Below are 21,758 nucleotides of genomic sequence, written 5' to 3' on the forward strand. Positions count from 1 at the left end.
AGTGGTGGGACACTAGAGCTGTACAACCTACAGCTGTTAGTGCTAGTGTTTCTATTTTAAATATAAGCCACATTAATATGAAGCCTTTGTATTCAAGTTTCTTTGCAAGAGTTAACTTGCATCTCTGTGTGTTCAACAAAAATAATTTGGTAGGCTTAGAAGAGTGTTCTTTTACAGCAGCAGAAAAAAGATTAAATTTATTTCCTGAGGTCACCCAGCAAGTCAGTGTCAAAGTTAAAATTATGCTTTCTGCTTCCCAATCTATATTCTTTCATTGTCTTGCACATCAAAACGGCTCAGAATTAGTACCTCATTGCTGACTATGGGCTAATTTCTCTGACAATGAGATACAAAACACAGATAAAACATGAAACGCTGGCTGTCTACATTTTAATATAAACCTAATGTGTACATCCAAAGGCATGAACCACAAATCCTTACACAAGCAAAACATCAATTAAACACCAGACAGTTTGAATGGGTTAATTAACAAGAATGCTGACACAATCAATAAAGCTATTCTAGTAAAGCCAATCCCTCCCCAGAATACTCCTATTTTTTCTGATAGATGGCTTTAGATGATACATACTCTTTTCATAAGAAAAACATCTAGAATATCAAGACACAGATTCTTCTCATAGATGAAAAAATAATGCAGTTATACCTAAGTTCATGATATGCTGATTCTAGCCTATGTTTCAAATCTTCAAAGGGGAATATGAGTACCAATTACTGGGAAACTCATCTCTTGATATTAAAATTCAGGGTCAAATTCCATTGCTGAGAGTGAGTCGGTAACATAACTACTATATAGTGAAATCTGGTGCCACTGGCATCCTTCATCAAGGAAGACACTGCTTAACGGGAACAAGGATGTAAGAACTTTGACTGTAATTCCACTACACCATTCCACTCCACATCTGAAGAAAGGCTTACAGTGGATTTTTACTGCTCTACACTGTGTTCCATTTAAAAAATGAATATACTGTATTATATCCATAGTACGGTATTCTCCATGGAAGAATCAACGTATCTTTGTTTTGACTAAAATTGTAGCATGTATGCAAAGAACCTGTTTATTTTTTTCCTTCCTCAAAAGCCACTTACTTTGCCTAATGAGAAGAAGTGAAAATGCCTAGACAAGAAAAATGTATGTAGAGGCATGGAGCAAAACTCCTGCCAAGTAATCTAAATATAAATTCAAGGGATCCTTACCAGCTGCAGTCAAAAGCCCACTCCAAACTCTGTTAGATGTTAATCAAACTTAAGTATGTTAATGCACGGTTCCTGTGTTCTTTGCCTAGATGAGTTAACTGCTTTTGTTAAACTGCATTTGCTTCCCTAGGTGTATGCCCCCATACAGCAGAATACATCTTTTTGTAGAAAACATGGTTATGAAGAGTCACCGAAGGATCGCTCACTTGGTCGAACTCTTCTGATCACCCGCAGGGCAGGAACAGCTCATTTAACACTGTAAGCCCTGGAGAGGTCCTCCCGGTGCCCACCCTTTGGGGACCCAACCCCACACCTCCAGTCGCATTTAAAGTGTTGGCATTAGCTATCCATATTATAGCTAGAGCAGCTAAATGGTAAAATTTATGGTGTGCAAAGGGCTAAAGCACCACGCTATTGAGGCAAAGGCAGTACAGTTTCTGCCTACTGGGGAGTCAAAACTGGTGTGCACAGCCCTGCCCCTGGAGAACAGCGTCAGCTCTGGACCATTTCACCACCTGATAGTCAAAACAGGAACACTGGTAAGTGATTTCCAGGGAAATTAAATAGATACAACCACTTTACTTCACACAGATCACTGAGCAACTAACTAGCAGTTGAGAATTTTTTTGCAAGATATGGATTGTAATCAGTGGGCAAGACACAGAAAATTCATTGCCTCTCCTGTGAACTGCTCATCTTCTAGCAGAGACTTGTAACAGTCCAAACTTAAAACTGCACCATCTTAAGAAGGCAAATGCAAAGCCATGCCATCTCCACAGCATATTAACAATCAATACTAACATGATGCAACTGATCCACCTCTTGTGGGAGCGATACGCATTTAAAATTGATTGTATGACAAGGCCACATGGTGATTACAGTTGTCTGTGTAAGACAAATTAAATCAGTTTTACGAGGTAAGGTCCCATGTTTTGATGCTGTGCAGGTGCATGAGTTATATGAGCAAACAAGTAGAAACTTGGGCCTAAATTACATTGTTTGTCCAGCTTATTAAAAATCTGGAGCACACCGGCCCAGCTGGCCTTTCTGACTTGAGACGGAAAATAAAAATAGGCTTCCTAATACCATTTCTTTTGCAGGGCCATTGAGTAGCAACCAATACAGATAATTCGGCCACCCAGGCTGTTATTTTCCTAAATTCTGTCTCCAGCTCAGACAGTTGCACGCCCCCCTGCACTTCAAGAAGAACGCACATACCTAATTACATATGCTTTCCTCCCAGTTATTGTGTTATTGGGCACAAATGGCATTTAGGGGTGTTGACAAGGAAACTGAAGCCTGAAGCCAGCTTTCAGTTTCAGTCTCACATCAGACATGCTGCTCAGTCAAAGCATCTAAGACTTTTCAGCATAGGTCTGTAGCTTATCTGCTGGGAAACAAATGTCACTCTCCAGACTTGGCTTTTCTTTTTTTTTTTTTTGTTCTTCCAAGTTGCTGGATAAAAACATTTTTCCCAAATAGAGTCATTACGTTAATCTGCTTTCCAAACTGCTGCTGCCAAAGCTCAGTTACAAACCTGAGAAAGTATGCCATGAAACATCTTCAGTACTGATGGCATGTTCCAAACTGAGGTTTTAAACTCACTCTATAGTCAAAAGTTGGTACTTGAGAAAAACTTCAGAGCTGTACACGATTCCAGGAAATACGTGTCTGCTTTGACGACACTTAAGTACTCAATGACTGGCAGCAACATTTAAGTAATTTGTAGGATTACCAAAAAGCCCTGCATTCCCCGCTCATTCTAGGAAAAGCAGCTGCTTATTTTTCCTAATTGATTTGTGCCTGCATTTCCAGATCGAGCCTACTTCTTGGCTGAAACACGAAATAGGAAATATTTACACTACTGTGACTGTCGCCAAAAGAAAATCTGTACAGGATACCACACAACTGAGAGTTTCTCTAGGCAGCTTCTGCTGGAAGACATATGCTGGAACGAAGTCAAGTTGTTAAACAGATGTGCATTTTCACGTGCAGGTCATGCCTATTTACATATATACACAAACATCCCTCTATCTCAGGACGCACCCTCGCTCCAGTCTCTCTTTGGGACTGCCAAAACCCGTCCGTGAAAACGAACGGTAACCTTTAATAAAAGACCTTTCGCGCAAATCCTCTGCTCTACAGAGAGCCTGAACCGACCCGTCCCGGCTCCGGACCGCCAGCGCGGGAGACGGAGGCGATGCGAGCTGGGGGGGCGAGATGAGGCTGCCCGGAGCCCCAGGGCCGCCCGCCCGGCCCGGACACCCACCAGCGACAACACGGAGAGAAACACGCGCGGGCGCCTGCTGCTCTGCAGAGGCGGCGGTACCGACGAGCGGGGCCGGCCCCACCGCTACCCCGAGGGCACCTTTGCCGAGGGCAGCCCCGGCTCGGCTCCGCTCCGCTCCGCTCCGGGGGCGATGCCGCCTCGCCCACCCCCCCGGGGCGCCGCCCGACCCGGGATGCCGCCGCGCTGCTCCGCCGCACCCGCGCCCGGCACCGCGGCCTCCCGGCGCCGCACCTGCGGGGCGGGACGGGACGGGACGGGTCGCTGCCTACCTGTCCCGCGGGCGCCCTCCCCGTCCGACCGGCCGCCGGGAGCCGCCGGGAGCCGCCGGGTGCCGCCGCCGGGTGCCGCGCCGCCGCTGCGCCGAGCGAGGGGCGGTGTGTGCGGCGGGGCCGGCGGGGCGCAGCCCCTCCTCCGCCCGGCCCGGCCCGGCCCGGCCCGCCCCCGCCCCTGGCCCCGGCCCCCGGCGTCCCAGCAGCGGCGTGTAGCCACGGGGGACAGACAGACAGACACACACACACTTAACCGCTTACAGGCTTTTCGAGCTGGTGTCGCCCGTGGGGCGCTCCCCGGCGCGGACGCTGCCTTCCCCCCTCCTCCGCCCCAAAATAGCCTCCCTCCGGCCACCTGCAGGCACAGCGAAAGCTACACAGGGGCCGCAGAGGTCGTTTTGTTCAGCCCGGTGAAGGATGGGAACCTACCCAGCCGGTGACCCAGGAATAAAATCCTCAAAGCTCCTTCGGTCCCACGAGCGGGAGCTGGTCCTGGGCTCCACAGAAAAACGGGCGTCGTGTGCTCCCCTCCGGTACTGCGTGGGAAAGGAAGGACGTCATTGCTTTTTCACTTACATGTATTTTTGCATGTTTAAGTAGAGAGACTTGTTATTCCCCGAGTATTTCAGGTCAATCAGACCTGTGAGCCTGCTTCGCGACTAAACTTGCAGCGTGGAGCACGGAAAGGAAAAGGTTTTGTCAAAGTAAGCAATCACTACTTGTGTCTTTATACAAAAGAGAGCCCGAAAGAGACGGACAAATGTCGTCGCACCCCCACCCCCCCTTTTAACACAGCCTCTGCACGACGAAACAACTGTTCGTATGTTTTAAGCAATACGAAAAGCAATCAAAAATAATGAGGACAGTACCATCTACCAAATCAGCTTTCGCAAGGGGAAATCTGCCTTGCGTAACTGGTATTATCTTGCCAAGAGATGGACTTTCGCTCTTTGCGCTTGACATACCAGGAAGTGGTGCCATTAAAGCACCTTTTTCCCGACAGAAGAGCGGGCAGGTTGCACGGCTGCGGATCGCTAAGGCCGGGGAGCGAAAGCAGCGCCCGGTTTGCGCAGAGCCCGGGCCGGGCGGGAGGGAGCCCGGGCCGGGCGGGCTGGGGCTGTGGCTGGATGTGCTGGGAAGCAGAGACACCTGCTGTCGCTGCAAGCCCCGGGGGTCTGGGAAACTCCTTCCAGCACAGTACGGCAGCTGCACGGCTGGAAGGGCTGTGATGCTATCTGTAGGTAGTATCTTCGATTTACCAAAAAAAAAAAAAAAAAAAAAAAGCGATAACCCAAATTTTCTTGCCACATACATTCCTCATGCCTGTCTCTAACCCTATTAGAACTAACGGCAGTTTTGCTGTGATCTCAAGCCTAGATGATTAAAAAACACTAAGAAATAGCACTAATTTGGCAAATACAAAAAAAAAAAAAAAAAAAGAAGAAAGAAATTTTTCAAAATTAAACGTCCTAATTATAGCCAGATTTTTTAAGGCAATCCAGAACAAAATGTTAATTGTCTGCACAAGGAGTTGATCTAGCCAACCGAAGATGACCAGTGTCGGTTGTATGCTTGTTGCTTAAATTTGTTTAACTTCATTACCCTTCATGGGAGCATGTATCTGCTCCTTCTCAATGTGTGTGCCTTAAGACTTATCAGTGTTTTAAAACACAACAGTTTCTCCAAAGCAGTAAGTTTGTCATTTAGTTGCACATCACTGTTCCTCCAGTTTTGGTGTCAGAAAGATATTCATTCTCAGAACCCTCGTTAACAAATCAAATGAAGGTATGCCAATTGTGTGTTACTCCTTTTTGACATGTCTTACAACTTGAACTTCCTCTCTGTTTCTTTTAATCATTTGTTCCTCTGTAATGTATGCATATGGATGTGAAATAGTAAGGAAATATATTTATATTTTTCATCCTTTTTTGCACTGAGAACCACATTCTTCTGTGAATCGTCTCATTTTCTTTAAGGGAAGTTGTGGAAGAATAAGGAACTACATTATAAGAATATGGCCTTAAGTGCTTATTTGAAGATAACTTCCTATGTAGTACATTTGTCATGGAAATACACATACCAGGTAGAAAATGAACAACCTTAGCAACAAATGATGCAAAGAGAAGATGTTCTACCAATTAACTGGATTGCCTTTGAAAAGAAGTTCCTTCTTTTTTCCGTCCTTTTTTTTTGGGGGGGGGGGGGGGGGGGGTATACCTCTTCAGACTGAACTCTTCAAAGTAGTCTGAAGCTAACAACCCTGTCTTACTATCAGGATAAGAATTAGTTTAGAGATGCGCAAGACAAACAAATCAGGACCAGAGCCAAAATTATTTGCTTTAGAAGCCAGTTTCCACATCTCTCCTCAGTCTAAAAGTCCACACTGTTTCCTGGTTATTTGGAACATTATTCTCACTGATAACAAATGGAGAATAACGGCATATTTTAATTTCCACCATGCTAAACTGATCTCCTTAATCAGACAAAGTTTAAAACATCGCTCAGTGAATATGCTCAAAACCAAACTGAAATACAATTCGAGTGTCTCTATAAAAAACTAGGAACCTGTAGAGGATCAAACATTGTACTAAAATGTTTAGTAATTTTTATTGTCTACTAACCTGTAGAGGATAAAACATTGTACAATGATACTCAGTCTCTAAAGGTTGAGCATCAAGTTAAACTAGTCATCATTGCAAAGGTCAATTAAGCTTACCTGTGGTAAGAGACCTGTCTTGGGATGGGGTGACCTGGCCTCTAAAGATGTTTGTCCATCACTACTGACTAGCCATGACTTAGATATCTTAACTTTTAGGCTGCGATAGGTGGCATGAGATGAAAGCCACCCTATGTGCATACTCAGGGACGAGCTAGGCAGTGTATCCCGATTGCTGGCCAGAAGCACACGCTGAGCTGCAAAGCCTTTCTGTGAAGAACGTGCTATCAAGAAGTCATGATTCTCAACAATTAATTGCAGCAATCAAGAAGTAATTCCTGTTCTGAGTGCAGGAGAGAGGTACATATCTTGAATACTGCGAGATGATAAAAATGTCTGACTTGTTAATGAAGCCTGAACACTCTTAAAAATTCTGAGGACTACAGGACAAAGAATGAGACTTATTATGTCTGCACTCTGCTGTTATCACTAATGCTCTTCAATTCAGCCAATAAGGCTTAATTTCAAAACACTCTAAATGTTTTAAAATATTATGATGCCCATATATGGTCCACGTAATTTCTATGTAAGCATGATTATTTCTACACACAAGTAACACTTTAAATAAGTAATAGCCAGTTTCACTCTCTGACTCCCCAGGAAAAATTAATTGTACGATGATGTCTTTGATCGGCTTTCTCTTTGAGTATGGAAAATGTTTCAAATATTGTGTGGAACATCTGGATTCTAGACACTGAGCAGAAATCACAGGGAGGATTGTCTTTGACCATATCAGCATCTCAAGGCCTTTGAGTACACCCACAAAAGGTTGTGAACACATGTAAGTGACACTGGGTAGTAGTAAAGCTTCAAAAGGAAGAACATAGGTCCAGAAGAGGAAAGGTATTGAACACTGTCTACTGAGGGAAAAAAGTTATGTAAGCATAAAATATGCATGTATATAAACAGCACAGAAAGAGTTATCTACAGATATACCTATCCAATATTTTCCACTTCTATTTACCACTTTACCAGCTAAATTATTTGATCTGAAAATGACTAGATGTGAAAATATAGAACGTGACTGATTCAGCTGGTACACAGAAACACAATTGCGTTAGAACACAAAATTTGCACTCACAGTCCAGATCGTGTCTGCAATTTCACACTGTCAGGATTTCAGGATGAGATATTCCTTCTCAGAAAATGAGGTATGAAGGAGAGAGGTGGTGTGACTATGAGTTACAAGTGGTTTCATCATTCTTTAACTTTGAAAGGATGGGAACACAGAGTAACGCTGCATTCCCCGAATGCCTCACGCATATGCTGTTTTTCAGTGATAAGGGGAGTGCTGTTTGCTTTCAAACTGTAATTGCAGGGAAGAGGAAAAGTGAAAAAAGGGCATCACTGAACTCAGGATGACTCTTCTAATTTGTGCTTTGGCCTTCAGAAGGCAAAGGTGAAATGAAGCGGTGATCGTAGGCTGGTCCCAGACTTGAAATTACAAGGTTCTGGGGAGTGCAGGGAGAAAACTGGAGAACAAAAGTAAAAAAGAAACAAAGCATGCGGGGAAAACATACAAAGATAGTAAGAACAAGGCAAAAATAAGGTAAAAAGGCAAAATAATAAACAGAATGAGGAAGGAGAAAGGAATAAGCAAAATAATATGGAAGAGATGATGCAAGAATGGTTTTTGAATTGTCAGGTTCTTCAAAGATATGCATCCTGCAGTTCAAGACAGGCAATATTTTTAACCATTCCTTATCATTTTATAACAAAAATATTTTGGGCCTGGTGCTGGGCATGAGCACTGGTGGTAATCCTGCTATAATATGTGGTAATGATGTGATAACAGAGAGAAACAGGACCATTTAAAAATCTCTGACTGTCCATTTCTTTTTGGTGTGGATTTGGGGACATGTCACAACAGATTTTCAAATAAATCTGTAAGTGAAAAAAATGCTGCAAACTTAAGTATGAAAATGGAGTTCAAGACATAGGTAAAAAAGATTTCAAGACATAGGTAAAAAAGAAAGACATTCAGTATTAGAAGTCGTAAGTTTTCTGCTGTGTAAGAGTTAAAATACATTTGAAGTTTACCTTTGAAAACAGTATTTCTTCACTTTATAATAGTGACCAGGGACACTACCAGGTGGAAAACAATAACTGCTGTGGCCAGCAGACAACTACTTAACATTCCAGGCACAACAAAATATGCACAGAAGACACAAGCAGTCTTGTAAGATCATCTCATCAAAACAAATTAAACTGAAATAAGATATAACTTACAGTATTGGCTTTTGGAAGTGTACAGCATTTTCTATGTACAAAAATTACCTTTACATTGCAATGATCCTTTTTAGAAAAATAGTGTTGCCACGCTTGTGTTATTTAAGGTAGCGTAATAGGAAAATCCAGGATTGTTTATCTTGCTGCCAATAAAAGGGCAAACAAAAATAGCTTAAATATCATTCACCAAAATTACTCTGTAGTCTTCTATAGCACTATTTATCTAAAAATTCTCAGCTTCTTGCAACCATTAATTCAGTAAGTGTTGAGATACCTACGTTTCTCATACACATAGGTAAACTGAGGCTCAGACTGGCTGGCTGACTGACAGAGCTTAAAACAGGCCTTAGATGTTTTGAATCACGGTTTCTTACTTGCCAGTACTAGATGACACCTTTAAACTGCTCCAAATGTAACTTTTCCCCCAGAATTCAGAATTAGTTAGTCTTACGCTCTGAAATCTCAGGATGAAATAAGTTGCCTTGTGTGCTTCTCGATAAACATGAGATTTTCACACACTGATAAAAAGAACAGTTGTTACAGCATCTTCAGTCTTATCAACAGACATATACACTCTGTTTAAAAAAACACTACAGCAGCCTAATGGCAATGCTTTTTCTTTTTTAAAATAAGATTTTGTTCTGTAACTTCCCAGTATGCAGAAATCATAATGTCCAGGGGAGGTATTATACTCCATTCAGAAGCAACACCGTTCAGGGACAGTTCTACCTTGCAGCAGTCCCATCCCCATGGGATGCTCTCCACAAGATCCCCTACTTACCTTCGCACCATCTCTCTGCTATTGACTTTATGAAAGAAGAGCACTAAGCAGTTCAGATCACTCACAACAGGAAAAAGCATTTCCAGAAGTTTACTACAGCTCAGAATAGTGCGTAGAGGCTGGTGACAGAAGCCAGGAAGTGATTTCTTCCTACCACTCCAAAATATGGTCAAGCCTAGCGCAGATGACAAGCAAGGACACTCTAAATACATCAACATAATATTGCATTTATCTTCTGTAAGAGGCAGGCAGTGATGGAATAATCTGAACAGCTCAGCATCGCCTTTGTTAACAATGCTTCAGATCTTTCAACTCTAGCAAAAATGTTTAGCATTTCTGTTTCTTTTTTTGTCTCAGACTCATTTCCACTTAAAAATCAAAGCAACACTTTTAAAGAATATGCAATGTGCAATGCTTCTTTCTCTATTCTGTTTCTTTCTCTACTGTGCAACTTTCTCTATTCTAAGTGATGATACAGTCCCAAAGTGTTCAGATTAGCCAAGGACGAGGTTCTGTTGTAGTAGCACAACAGATCTACAGCCTACCTAAGAAAGAGTTTTACAGCAACGTCTACAGTTGTACAAAAACTACTTTTAATGCAAGGTCTGGGGTAAAGAAGTTGATTAGACTTCCTGTTGATTTGCTATTTAGTCTCTGAAATCTGTTTAACGCAAAAGCATGAGTTCAGTTTCATTCAAGTTCAGTATTCACATATAACATACTCAAAGACATATAGTCATTTTTGGAAACTGAGCATCTTTTAACATACTTGATTTGTTATTTTTCTGTGCTAGATTTGAAACCAGTTTCTGTTGTGTGGAACAGTCAAGTCAATATAAGCACAGAAGGCTTGTGTAAGAAATAAAGTATTTCTAGTTTATGCAACCAACCCAGTTATGTCCCTTGGAACAATTAGACCATAAATAGCACACAATCACTGACATAATCCATCAGATGTGCTTTACCACATGTTTACATGTACTGTTGAAAGTAAAGCTATCATATCTTCTTCATTTAATAGCTGGTATTATGCTTGTAGTGTAACAGAAATCACTATCTATAGGTCCAAACATTCACTAGAATTTGATTTTAGGTCATAGGAACCCAAGATTATATATATGTGTGTGTGGGGGTGTGTGCGTGTGCGCGCACACCTATACATAAAAAATATTATTTTTATATATCATTATATATAAATATTATGTATTATATTATAAATGAATACGTGTACAACATTTCTGCAAAGAATTTATCTCCCCATCAATGCTGCATCCATGGATTTCAAATATGCTTTTGAATTCAGAGTCCTGATTCAGAAAAGGAATACAAAACTTTCAGTGAAATAGCTACTTAAACACTAGCTAACCACATGCGGAAAAGAAAAGAACACACAATCCAAATTTCGATAACTTTTTTGGTAATCTCCTATTTTGAACCTCTCAGTGTAAAAGTATGGCTCTGAGAGTACTTGTTAGTTAAAATCCCTTTTTTTTTTTAGGACAGCATCATGTAAATTAACAGACCACTGAGCAGAAATAAATACAATAGATTATCATCATTGCATAAAATAAAAAGACTTATTTTTTCATTTCACAGTTTCCCAATATCACTTCTTAAAAATAGTTTTTCCCTCATTACAAGTAAATTTTGGTGCTTTGAAAAACATAGCCCAAAATCTCTCATTGCACTAGGCTCTGATAACCTGCCACTTCAAATTCTTGAAGGTTGCTAATAAAGTCTTCAAATTTCATTTTGGGGAAAATGCTTGCTCTTCTGCAGCAATAGTTGTAGGTTTCCAGCCTGATACATTACACATGAATGAAAAAGAATATATGTAAAGGTCAACCATACCCAGACACAACTCCAAGCCAATAAAGTAATTTTCATTTATGTGGTGACAACAGATGAACCTCTGCTCTCTGCAGAGAATCATAGAATCATTTAGGTTGGAAAAGACCCTTGAAATCATTGAGTCCAACTGCATATAAATAATTAAGTTTGTCTGCCCACTTACAAACCAGGGACCTTTTGCATGTGAGCCAAATGTGATAACCACTACACTGCAGAAACACTCCCTTCTGTGCTTGCTCACATACTCCGGGAGAAGTACCTATAGTCAAAGCAGTCATGGCATACAATTTTATTTATTCAATGTCTAGTGTAAAACTATGATTTCTCCTGTTCAAATATTAGATCCTATGTGTATGAATGGTATATATTAGTACATTTGTTTGAGATGACAGAAATAAGCTCTATAATTTTCAAAAAGTTCACTAACATGGCTTTCTAACACAGTTTTCAATACAGAATATGAAGTTAGCGTTGCCATACTTGCATTTAGATCCCACACTAAGGAAAAAAACACATTCACATAAATGAAGAGCCTTATTTGAAGTTAGGTCTGATTTGTGTAAGTAACATTTAAACACTTATGTTTGTTGCACTACATAAAGGCAAATGGTTTTCTTGAACCCACAAGAAGGTATAGTGCTTCTCTTGCAGGTTTTAGTACCTTTTAAGAACATAAAATTAAATTTTCCAGTTCATTGTGACCTCTTCATAAGGTAGATCCATTTGCATATGGAAGCAAAGGAAACTGAGATTTGGTGGCAGAGGTATTCATGTAAAAATCTTGACATACAACTCCGCTACAAAAACCCTGAGGTTGGTATGTTGAGTAACTTAACATTAAAGAGAACTTAGAAAAGAGATAAATGAGGCAAACCCGTATGTAAATTGGCTGTTAAGAATTTCTTCAGTTTATGCTCTTTTTTTAAATCTTATCTGTCTTATGGGAAACTACAAACAAAATAATAGATTATACCCTTTCAGACAAATTCATCCTCAGAGTTTGGAGCAGAAAATTAAGATGTTCAGAGCCTCATAAAACTAAGTGCGGTTTAAATCAATCAAACCTCTTATATGCAGCAAACAGAAAAAAAGCATCACTCAATTATGTCCACAGTCTCTGGAACATTACGTGCTGCCTGGCGCCGAATGCTGCCCTACTAGCTTGCATTGGGAATCATTAGAGATGCCTCATATGTTTAGCTCAGAGTTTAAACAGAACAGATTCTGTAGCATTTAAAAGAGTGGCGGGTTTAATTAACCCTCCTTAAAGATTTAGTGCTTTCTTATTTACTTTTTTAAGAAAATTGTGTTTTGGGATTACTTCTTTTGAATTGCAAATTTAGCTTAAACAGCTTATTAGTCTTCCTCACTAAAGGGATGTTCTTCAAAGTTAATGCAAGCTGTATTAGCAGCTACATTTTCTGGCAGAGCTGGGAATTTGAAAGACTGGAAAAGCCTGCCAGGCTAGAAAAACAAAAGTGGGAAATAGTGCCACATTCCTTCCAATGAAATTCACTAGCCTGAAGTTCTATTAGATGCCACTGGTTATTTGTTACCAACACTTTGCTTTATCTCCAGTCCTGAATGTTCATTTCATTATGGAGTTGTGCATTTCCAATTTTTTAACATGGTGGACATCTGGAAGTGTGGACCACTGCCCTGAATGCAGCGTACCAGGGATGGTTGTACTGCAAACGGTATATGGAAATAGAACTGCAAAGAAAATATGCAGATGTCACCTGCAACTCCGAGACATTGCAGATGTGTCTGCATTTAGCACAGCTCTCCTCTACTGCTGCACAAATTGATATCTAAGGGGAGAGAAATCAATAACGCAATTATATTTGCAGCTATGCAGTCTTGCTAGCAAAATCCCTATGCTGTTGAGGGCAATAGATCAGGCACAGAAGCTTCAGTGTGTCTCAGACTGGACACAGCAGCTCGGTATGCATTTATAGCATTATTAATTGCTTTGGGTTTTATTTATATCTTTTTTTTTCCTTTTTTTTAATGATGTAGTCTAACCTCATATCCCACTGGAAACTAGGCTACAACCTTTGCTTTATTCCACATAATAAAGCAGAAATGACAAATTATTTTTACACTTCAGCATTTGAAAGATGCAGAAGCTGATGTGGTGCCTGTTAATGTGTGGTCCATCAATCATGTTATAGATCCACAACCAGAAAAGGCATAATACAGTAGGAGGGGAACACTTGCATGGTACTTTATCCTATAGTTCACTGCACTGTCTCAAGAACGATTACAGCCACTCCAGATGCTATAACGCATTTAAGTACACCCATCAAGCAAAGTAAATGGAAACCACAAGTCACAGGGGCAAAGGAGACTCTTTTTGTAGGTTTTTACAGGAAAAAGGAGTCAAGGCAGTATAGTACAGTTTTAGGCACTTCCAGAGAAAATATCACTTCATATCCGACACTGCAATCAAAAGCATCTAACGGAGGTAATAATGTCAGCATGAATATGTGTTTTGATTTTTAGGTTCAGGTGACCTGCACTGAAAGCCAAACTTTAAACTGAAATTGCTCTCCTCTGCCTTTGCAGTGCACAGTTAGGAGTGCGCTGGTTGAAAGCCAGAGATAGTCATGCAACAGGGCCACTGTCTCCATACTTTCTTTCTCCTGGCCACACTCTCAAAGACAGTTTAGACAAGGCTAATATAAGGCTACTCAAGGTATGTCTGAACAACGTCTTTAAGTGTTGTGTAGATGTAAAGCAGCCTATGCACATCAGCATAGAGCTTTGCGAAGGGCACCATCTGCAATGGGATATATTTGTCTAAGCAGAGCATCAGATGAAAATGAAAATTGTTAGTATGCAGGAATCTGCCCAGAGCTACCCCAGGTATGTATGCATGGCCCTGAACTGGCAGTGGAAAACGTTCCTTAATCCCTGTCCCTTGCTAGGGGACCAAGCAAGGCAATAAGCAGGAGCTGAGCCTAGGGTCGAGCACTTGCAACAGCACTTGCCTGGTAAGGACGCCAAGAGTGCCCATATACTCCAAGACTCATTTTGTCACAGCCTTTTCCATAATGTTACCAGAAGGATTACCAAAAAACTGAATTTTAAAAGTTACCTCATGTTCTGGTCCTTTGGGCTGTATAGTTTCCAAAATACCCTTCGAAGCAGATATTCCTCTCTCATGTAGAAGTCTAAGTGAAAAAAAACTATTTGAGAGCAAGAATTCTTATTTTGAAAGACATTTCTTTAGCATTTTGATACCTACAGCAAAAGGATACTCATACAGCTTTAGTCTCTGTTCTCTGTAAGAGTTTATGAACACAATATTACTACTGATAAAGAAATATATTAATGCTTATAAAACCACGGTACTGGTGAAGCAGGAATGAGTCTATAGGTAAACTTATACTCTCTTAAGCAGCTGTTTACGTCTGACTTTTACAAAACAAATTTTTTCCTCTTGAAATTTCTGAGGTATGGTCTTCTACTGAGTAAAGTTCCTGTGGAGAGATTTTTTAAATTAAGACAAGACTTTTCCAAGCTACCAGAATTTACGGAGTTTTATTTTCCTCCTTCAGAAAAGTTTTCTGTGCCATATAGCATCTGAAAAGAAAAGCTGCTTCTGCCTAAAACGTTTCTGTGCTTTACATGAACAGAGTTTCTGATGAAACTTCCATCTCTTTCATTCAGTTCATTGTTAGCTTTCCTAAAACTGGACGTCCAGAATTGAATGATGACCTACTCTCCACAAACTAGTATTTGCAAGTATATAGGCTTCTTCCAGTTATAACGCATACAACCCATTACAGTAGTATATATTGGTGAGATGTTGGTACTTTACATAGCTTGATATTTTTTCCATAGAATAAAATGTTCAAAAATTATGAAGATTATGAGATTATGAAGGAAGCAAAAGTAATACTTCTGCAGTTTTATTATTAATCAGGTAATTTTCAGAGTTAACATCTAAGACAGAGTAAAGTTTATAAGTAAGCTTTTAATTATTAAAAAATACTTGAAGGTTAGAAAGCAGCTGTTAGGTTTATGGAATGGAGAGAGAGATATATAAAATAGTATCAGATTATCATAAAATTATAGTATTTTTTCAGAAAGCCAGTTCTGAAATATGTTAGTTTAGGATCTTCATTTAAGTTTCCAAAAAGTTTTTCAATAACCTAGCCAGCCTCTAAGCTAGATACACCTTGCATGTTTCACAGCACAGGAAGCTGTACATACTTGTAAATGGTAAAATATCTTTTAATATGAAACACACTACATATTTTGCAAAAAAAGCATATATCCTTCATACCATATTTTGACTATTTGGATTCTTTTTTTGAATTTCACTATCACCTTGTACCTTTTAAATTAAATACAAGCAGATTTTACCTGAAAACCTCTCTATGCCATTTACATCATTTTCAGATTTTTTTTAATGTTCCAAGGACCTAATTATTAAAGGTCTTGAACTGCTAACACCTCCATCCAACACTAACTACAGACAGGATGTAGCACAGTTAGTGAAATGTTGTACTGACAGATTTCACTCAGGTTTTCTTCTAAGGTGTCGAAAGTATTACTTCTGTTCTGCTTTAGAACTTAAATAGATAAATGATTGCAAATGCACTTATGAAACCTGATGTTTATTTCAGAGGCCAAGATCATGCCTTCCTTTCACAAATCCACTTGAAAGGTCAGGACAATGCAATATTTTCTCAAGGTCTCTTCATTAAATTTCCTGCTATATAGTTGTATCGTTCTGAAGGAGTTGGTTCCTAAGCCTTCAACAGAAGATGTAACAGCTCAAACCTGAAAGACATTATTGGCATCACTGAGTATTGATAATATGTATCCCTTGTGATAATATGTAGTACTATTAATAACAACACTAAGTAGCTATTAGTGCATAAATGTGCCAGTTAATTTCTCATTAGGGCAAATTCCCCACTGAGCTCTACAATGATGTAGCTAACCTGCTAGGTATTCGGTGCAGCCAGTTTAAAACAAGCTCAGGTATCTCTGCTGTGTTGCTGTCATTTTCCTGCATGGAAGGATAATCATAGAATCATAGAATGCTTTGGATTGGAAGGGACTTTCACAGGTCATCTAGTCCAAGCCCCCTGCAAGAGCAGGGACATCTTCAACTAGGTCAGGTTGCTCAGAGCCCCATCCAACCTGACCTTGAATGTTCCCAGGGATGGGGCCTCCACTACCTCTCTGGGCAACCTGTTCCAGTGCCTCATTGTAAAAACCACCCTCATTGTAAAAAATGTCTTTCTTAATTCCAGTCTAAATCTGCCCTCCCTTAGTTTAAAACCATTGCTCCTTGTCCTGTCACACCAGGCCTTGCTAAAAATTCTGTCCCCATCTTTCCTATAGGCCCCCTTTAAGTACTGGAAGGCTGCGATAAGATCTCGTAGCCTTCTCTTCTCCAGGCTGAACAACCCCCACTCTCTCAGCCTGTCCTCGTAGGAGAGGTGCTCCAGCCCTCGGGTCATTTTCGTGGCCCTCCTCTGGACCCACTCCAACAGCTCCCTGTCCTTCTTGTGCTGAGGGCTCCAGAGCTGGACGCAGTACTCCAGGTGAGGTCTCACCAGAACAGAGCAGGGTAGGGGGGCAGAATCACCTCCCTCGACTTGCTGGCCACGCTTCTTTTGATGCAGCCCAGGATGAAGGTTGGCCTTCTGGGCTGCGAGTGAACATTGTCGGCTCATGTCCAGCTTTTCGTCCATCAGTACCCCCAAGTCCTTTTCCGCAGGGCTGCTCTCGATCACATCATCTCCCAGTCTGTATTGAAACCGAGGATTGTCCTGACCCAGGTGTAGGACCCTGCACTTGGCCTTGTTGAACCTCATGAGGTTCACACAGGCCCACTTCTCCAGCTTGTCCAGGTCCCTCTGGATGACATCCCATCCTTCTGGCGTGTCAGCTGCACCACTCAGCTTGGTGTCATCTGCAAACTTGCTGAGGGTGCACTTGATCTCGCTGTCAATGTCATTGATGAAAATATTGAGCAGCGCTGGTCCCAGTACGGACCCCTGAGGGACACCACTCATCACTGATCTCCATCCGGATATTGAGCTGTTGACCGCTACCCTCTGGATGCGACCATCCAACCAATTCTTTACCCATTGAACAGTCCGCCCATCAAATCCGTATCTCTCCAATTTAGAGAGAAGGAAGTTGTGGGGGACTGTGTCAAAGGCTTTACAGAAGTCCAGATAGATGACATCCATTGCTTTTCCGTTGTCCACTGATGTGGTAACACCATTGTAGAAAGCCACTAGGTCAGTCAGGCAGGACTTGCCCTTGGTAAAACCATGTTGGCTGTCTCCAACCACCTCCCTGTCCTCCTTGTGCTCTAGCATAGCTTCTAGGAGGATCTGTTCCATGATCTTCCCAGGCACAGAACTGAGGCTGACAGGTCAGTAGTTCCCAGGGTCCTTCTTTCTACCCTTTTTAAAAATGGGCACAATGTTTCCCTTCTTCCAGTCACCAGGGACTTCACCTGACTGCCATGACTTTTCAAATATCATGGAGAATGGCTTGGCAGCTACCTCAGCCAATTCCCTCAGGACTCTGGGATGCATCTCACCAGGTCCCACAGACTTATGTATGTTCAGGTTCCTCAGGTGGTCACAAACCTGATCTTCCCTTACAGTGGGAGGGGCTTTACCACCCTGGTCCCCAACATGTTGTCCATTGACTTGGGAGGGGTGAGGAGAGTGGTTGCCAGAGAAGACTGAAGGAAAAAGTTGTTGAGTACCTCAGCCTTCTCCTCGTCTGTTGATACTAGGTCACCATTCTTGTTCATCAGGGGCGGTACGCTTTCTTTAACTTTCCTTTTCTGGCTGACATACCTGTAGAAGCCCTTCTTGTTATTCTTTGCATCCCTTGCCAAGTTCAGCTCCAGCTGTGCCTTGGCCTTCCTGACCCCATCCCTACACAAGTGGGCAGCATCTCTATACCCTTCCCAGGTTACCTGTCCCTGTTTCCACTGCCTGTGCAGTTCCCTCTTGCTCTTTAGTTTGACCAGCAGGTCTCAACTCAGCCATGCTGGTCTCTTCCCTTCCTTGCCTGATTCCTACATCTGGGGACTGAGAGCTCTTGTGCTTTATGGAAGGCATCCTTAAAGATCTGCCAGCTCTGTTCTGCTCCCCTGTCCTTGAAGACCGTTTCCCAGGGGGTCTTACTGACTAACTCCTTGAAGAGCTGGAAGTTTGCTTTCCTAAAATTTAGGGTCCTGACTATACTCCTTGCCTGTCCCATATCCCTCAGGACTGTGAACTCCACCAACACGTGATCACTGCAGCCTACGCTGCCTCCAATCATGACGTTGCTGATGAGCTCACTTGCATTGGTGACCATCAGGTCCAGTACTGCATCCCCTCGGGTAGGGGTGTCTGTTACCTGGGTAATGCACTTCAGGAGTCTCCTGGATTGCCTACAGCTTGCCGTGCTACTTTTCCAGCAGATGTCGGGGTGGTTGAAGTCCCCCAGTAGGACAAGAGCTTGCAAGTGTGTAGCCTCCTGTAGCTGGAGGAAGAAGGCTTCATCAGTAGGCTCTCCTTGATCAGGTGGCCTGTAGTAGGCGCCACCACAAGGTTGGTGTCTGATAGATAATCTGATAGATAGCTGTCAAAAATGAAAAATAAAATAAAAGGTCTTCTTTGTTCTCCTTCTTGCACATGTACACCCACCAACCCCTTTTCTCTGCCCTCTTCCCCTTTGTTTTCTTACATTTGCCTGTCAAGTTGCTCTGGGATTTCTTGCTTCAGTACTGTTGCCTCCATCCCAGCCACAACCAGACTGTCAATTGCTCCCTCTGAAATGGTAGTTCTCATTTGAATGTATCTGAGAAGCAATGTCAGCTCGCAGAGGCTACTTGGTGGTTGTTTCAACATCTAAGCAAACCCCTGAAATATGGGTGCAAAATTAGCATGCATGGGATGTGGCATATGAAATAAGCACCTCCAGCATTACCAATATGTAAATGCAACATCCAACAGATACTACTGGAAGTGTTTCACAGGCTGGTCTGGGTTTGGGCAGTATGCCCTAGTCATGCCCTACTTTCACCTATATAACCAAAATTCCACCCAAACTCAGTCCAGCTGACATACTTTAAACTTCTCTGTGTGCTTTAAGAATACTTTACTCATCAAGAAACACTGCTTATTGTTTATATTGCATGGTCAAGACCAGGATTTATAGGTCTGTGTTTCTGGAACAGAATCCGTTACCTGGAATTTCTGTTGTTTGAGCCCTGCTGGGCACCGAAAATTTGGTGGCTAGCAAAACAGAACCACATCAGTGTTTCCATTTCTTTCCAAGTAGAGCACCAGTCTCTGGAGTGATTTATTAGTAGAGGAATATCATCACATGGGCTGTGAAACAAACTGTAGTGATTTTAGGGTTGGTTTACAAAGAATAGATAAAACAATAGAGTAAGAGTGCAAACATTGGCATCCTTTGTTATGATGTCACTGCCTCAGTTTTGTGACAGGTGTGACAGGATTTTGTCAAAACGCCATGAGTGACAGTGACACTCAAAGGTGTCACAGAGCCCCCCTCCCCAACCCTGGTCCCAGGGGCCAGATGCACAGGAGTACAGTAGGTGTGATACTGGAAGGTGCTCAGAATACTGTCTCATTACTGAGAGGCCTTTGCACTAGCAGAAAGAAGGGTACACAGGGCCTCCAGAAATGACTAGCAGGGCCCTTATTTCAGAACTGAATTGAAATAATACATATTAGGTTTCTCAATATTAGGAGACTAGGTTGGCCCCCTACCTGAGACACTACTTGAGGTCCAGGTCAATCTGATTCATTGTAATCCATATTGTTGGATATATACATGCCTGTATATGAACTCAGAGATGGCTTCATATCTTGCTGTGAATAACAAAAAAAAGTAGACACACAGTAGTGAAGGTTAACAGCAGAGGCTGAAAGCTATTGGGTTTTAAAAACTTTTCGAAGATGGAGTCATATTCTTGCCCTGAATACACTCTATCTCATATGCAGAGAATCAAGGTTTCTAAAACAAAATCTGCTATCTTTCACGAGCTAAAACAAGTTACTTATTTTCATGTGCGCTATAATAATAACCAGCACGCATCAGAGGGAGTCAATCAGAGAGATTTTACTGTAGGATTTTAAATGTTGCAAAGCAAAGTCAAGCACAAGCCACAGGGTGCCGCTATTCTCACTGTCAAATAACCAACATTTTCTGCATTTTACTTGCCCAATGAATTTAGGACAATAGGAAAAGTTGTAATGATACCTAGAAATGCAGTTAGAAGAGCCGAGGAATGATTTTGCATCCTGATGACTCTCCTTGACCAATTACGAGGTACGTTATGATTGCTTCACTGCAATTAAACCCATTAAAACAAGGAATGAAATTCAGCATGAACAGAACAACAGAAGGGAGTACAACACAGAGATAGAGCCAGACAAACTCCAAACAACTCCTTGCTTCTTTCCACTCCATCATCACCCAAAATTCTGATCAGATGCTTTAGTCTATGGTGTAATTAGTTTGTACTGTATTTAGACAGGCTCTTAACATTTTGGAGTTGATCTCCCAGGATCATGGTGCTCCACCTGTTATGGTATTATGCACAGATTTCTCCTTAATTTAAAATCTGTCTCATTCTTCAGCTGCAAATGCCTTCTGGCAGTCTTGTCCTTCTGTACCTGTGAAGTATATGAGGTTAAGTAATTAATGGCTCTTGCCAGTGCTTGCTTCAAGAAAAATTGGTCTTCACTGATTGGTTTAAAATCCATAATGAAATGGCTTTGGCAGAAATTAGCTCTCCTTGATCAATAGATGTTATTGATTCATTTGCTTTGTAAGGAAAGTTGCAAGTACCTTGTTAAGGAAAGTATAAGGCTTTGCAGTTGCTTCTTGTAGTAACCCCAAAGTGCTGGAGCGCTTGCTGAAATGCGTGCTGTCTTTGTAATAGCTTGCAGCAATAATTCTCAAGAGTGACAGATTCTCCTGGGTTTTAGTAGCTACTTTGCTGAGGAGAATTTCATTCCTTCTCCATCAACTGCTGTAGAAACATGAAAAACAGAAAACTATCCAACTTCAGCTCACTGTAGGACCTAAATTTTTTTTATTCTTCTGTTGCTTACACTTCTCATCTTAGTTCTCAGCTAAGAACTGGAACCTACCTCCTATAACTTTTTCTGAGGTTCTAACATATGAATGGAAACCAGTCATCAGCACCTCCTCATCGCAATGCAAAACCAACAGCAAAGCTAAATAAAAAATTACATATCAACTAACTTTACTACAGGTAGAACACTGCAATACTTATTTCCAAAATAGCTGCTAGGAATTAGTCATGGACTGCAGCAGAGAGAGATTAGCTGGGTTAAAATATACCAAAAACCATCTATGTAGGATTTGAAA

General features: G+C 41.5%; 1 protein-coding gene across 4 annotated transcripts in view; it reads right to left on the reverse strand.

Moving 5' to 3' along the window:
* MEGF10 (multiple EGF like domains 10) overlaps window positions 1–3,869 on the reverse strand; it is a 106,799-nt gene extending 102,930 nt beyond the window's left edge. For 2 of the 4 annotated variants that reach the window (XM_075526963.1, XM_075526960.1), the window contains exon 1: window positions 3,775–3,869. The gene's annotated coding sequence lies outside the window, so the exon portion shown is untranslated. The remainder of the gene's footprint in view (window positions 1–3,774) is intronic. The other 2 variants (XM_075526961.1, XM_075526962.1) reach the window with 1 other exon arrangement.
* Between the last annotated feature and the right edge of the window lie 17,889 nt (window positions 3,870–21,758).

Source organism: Mycteria americana, chromosome Z (genome assembly GCF_035582795.1).
Source record: "Mycteria americana isolate JAX WOST 10 ecotype Jacksonville Zoo and Gardens chromosome Z, USCA_MyAme_1.0, whole genome shotgun sequence".
In the NCBI taxonomy this organism is placed as follows: Eukaryota; Metazoa; Chordata; class Aves; order Ciconiiformes; family Ciconiidae; genus Mycteria; species Mycteria americana.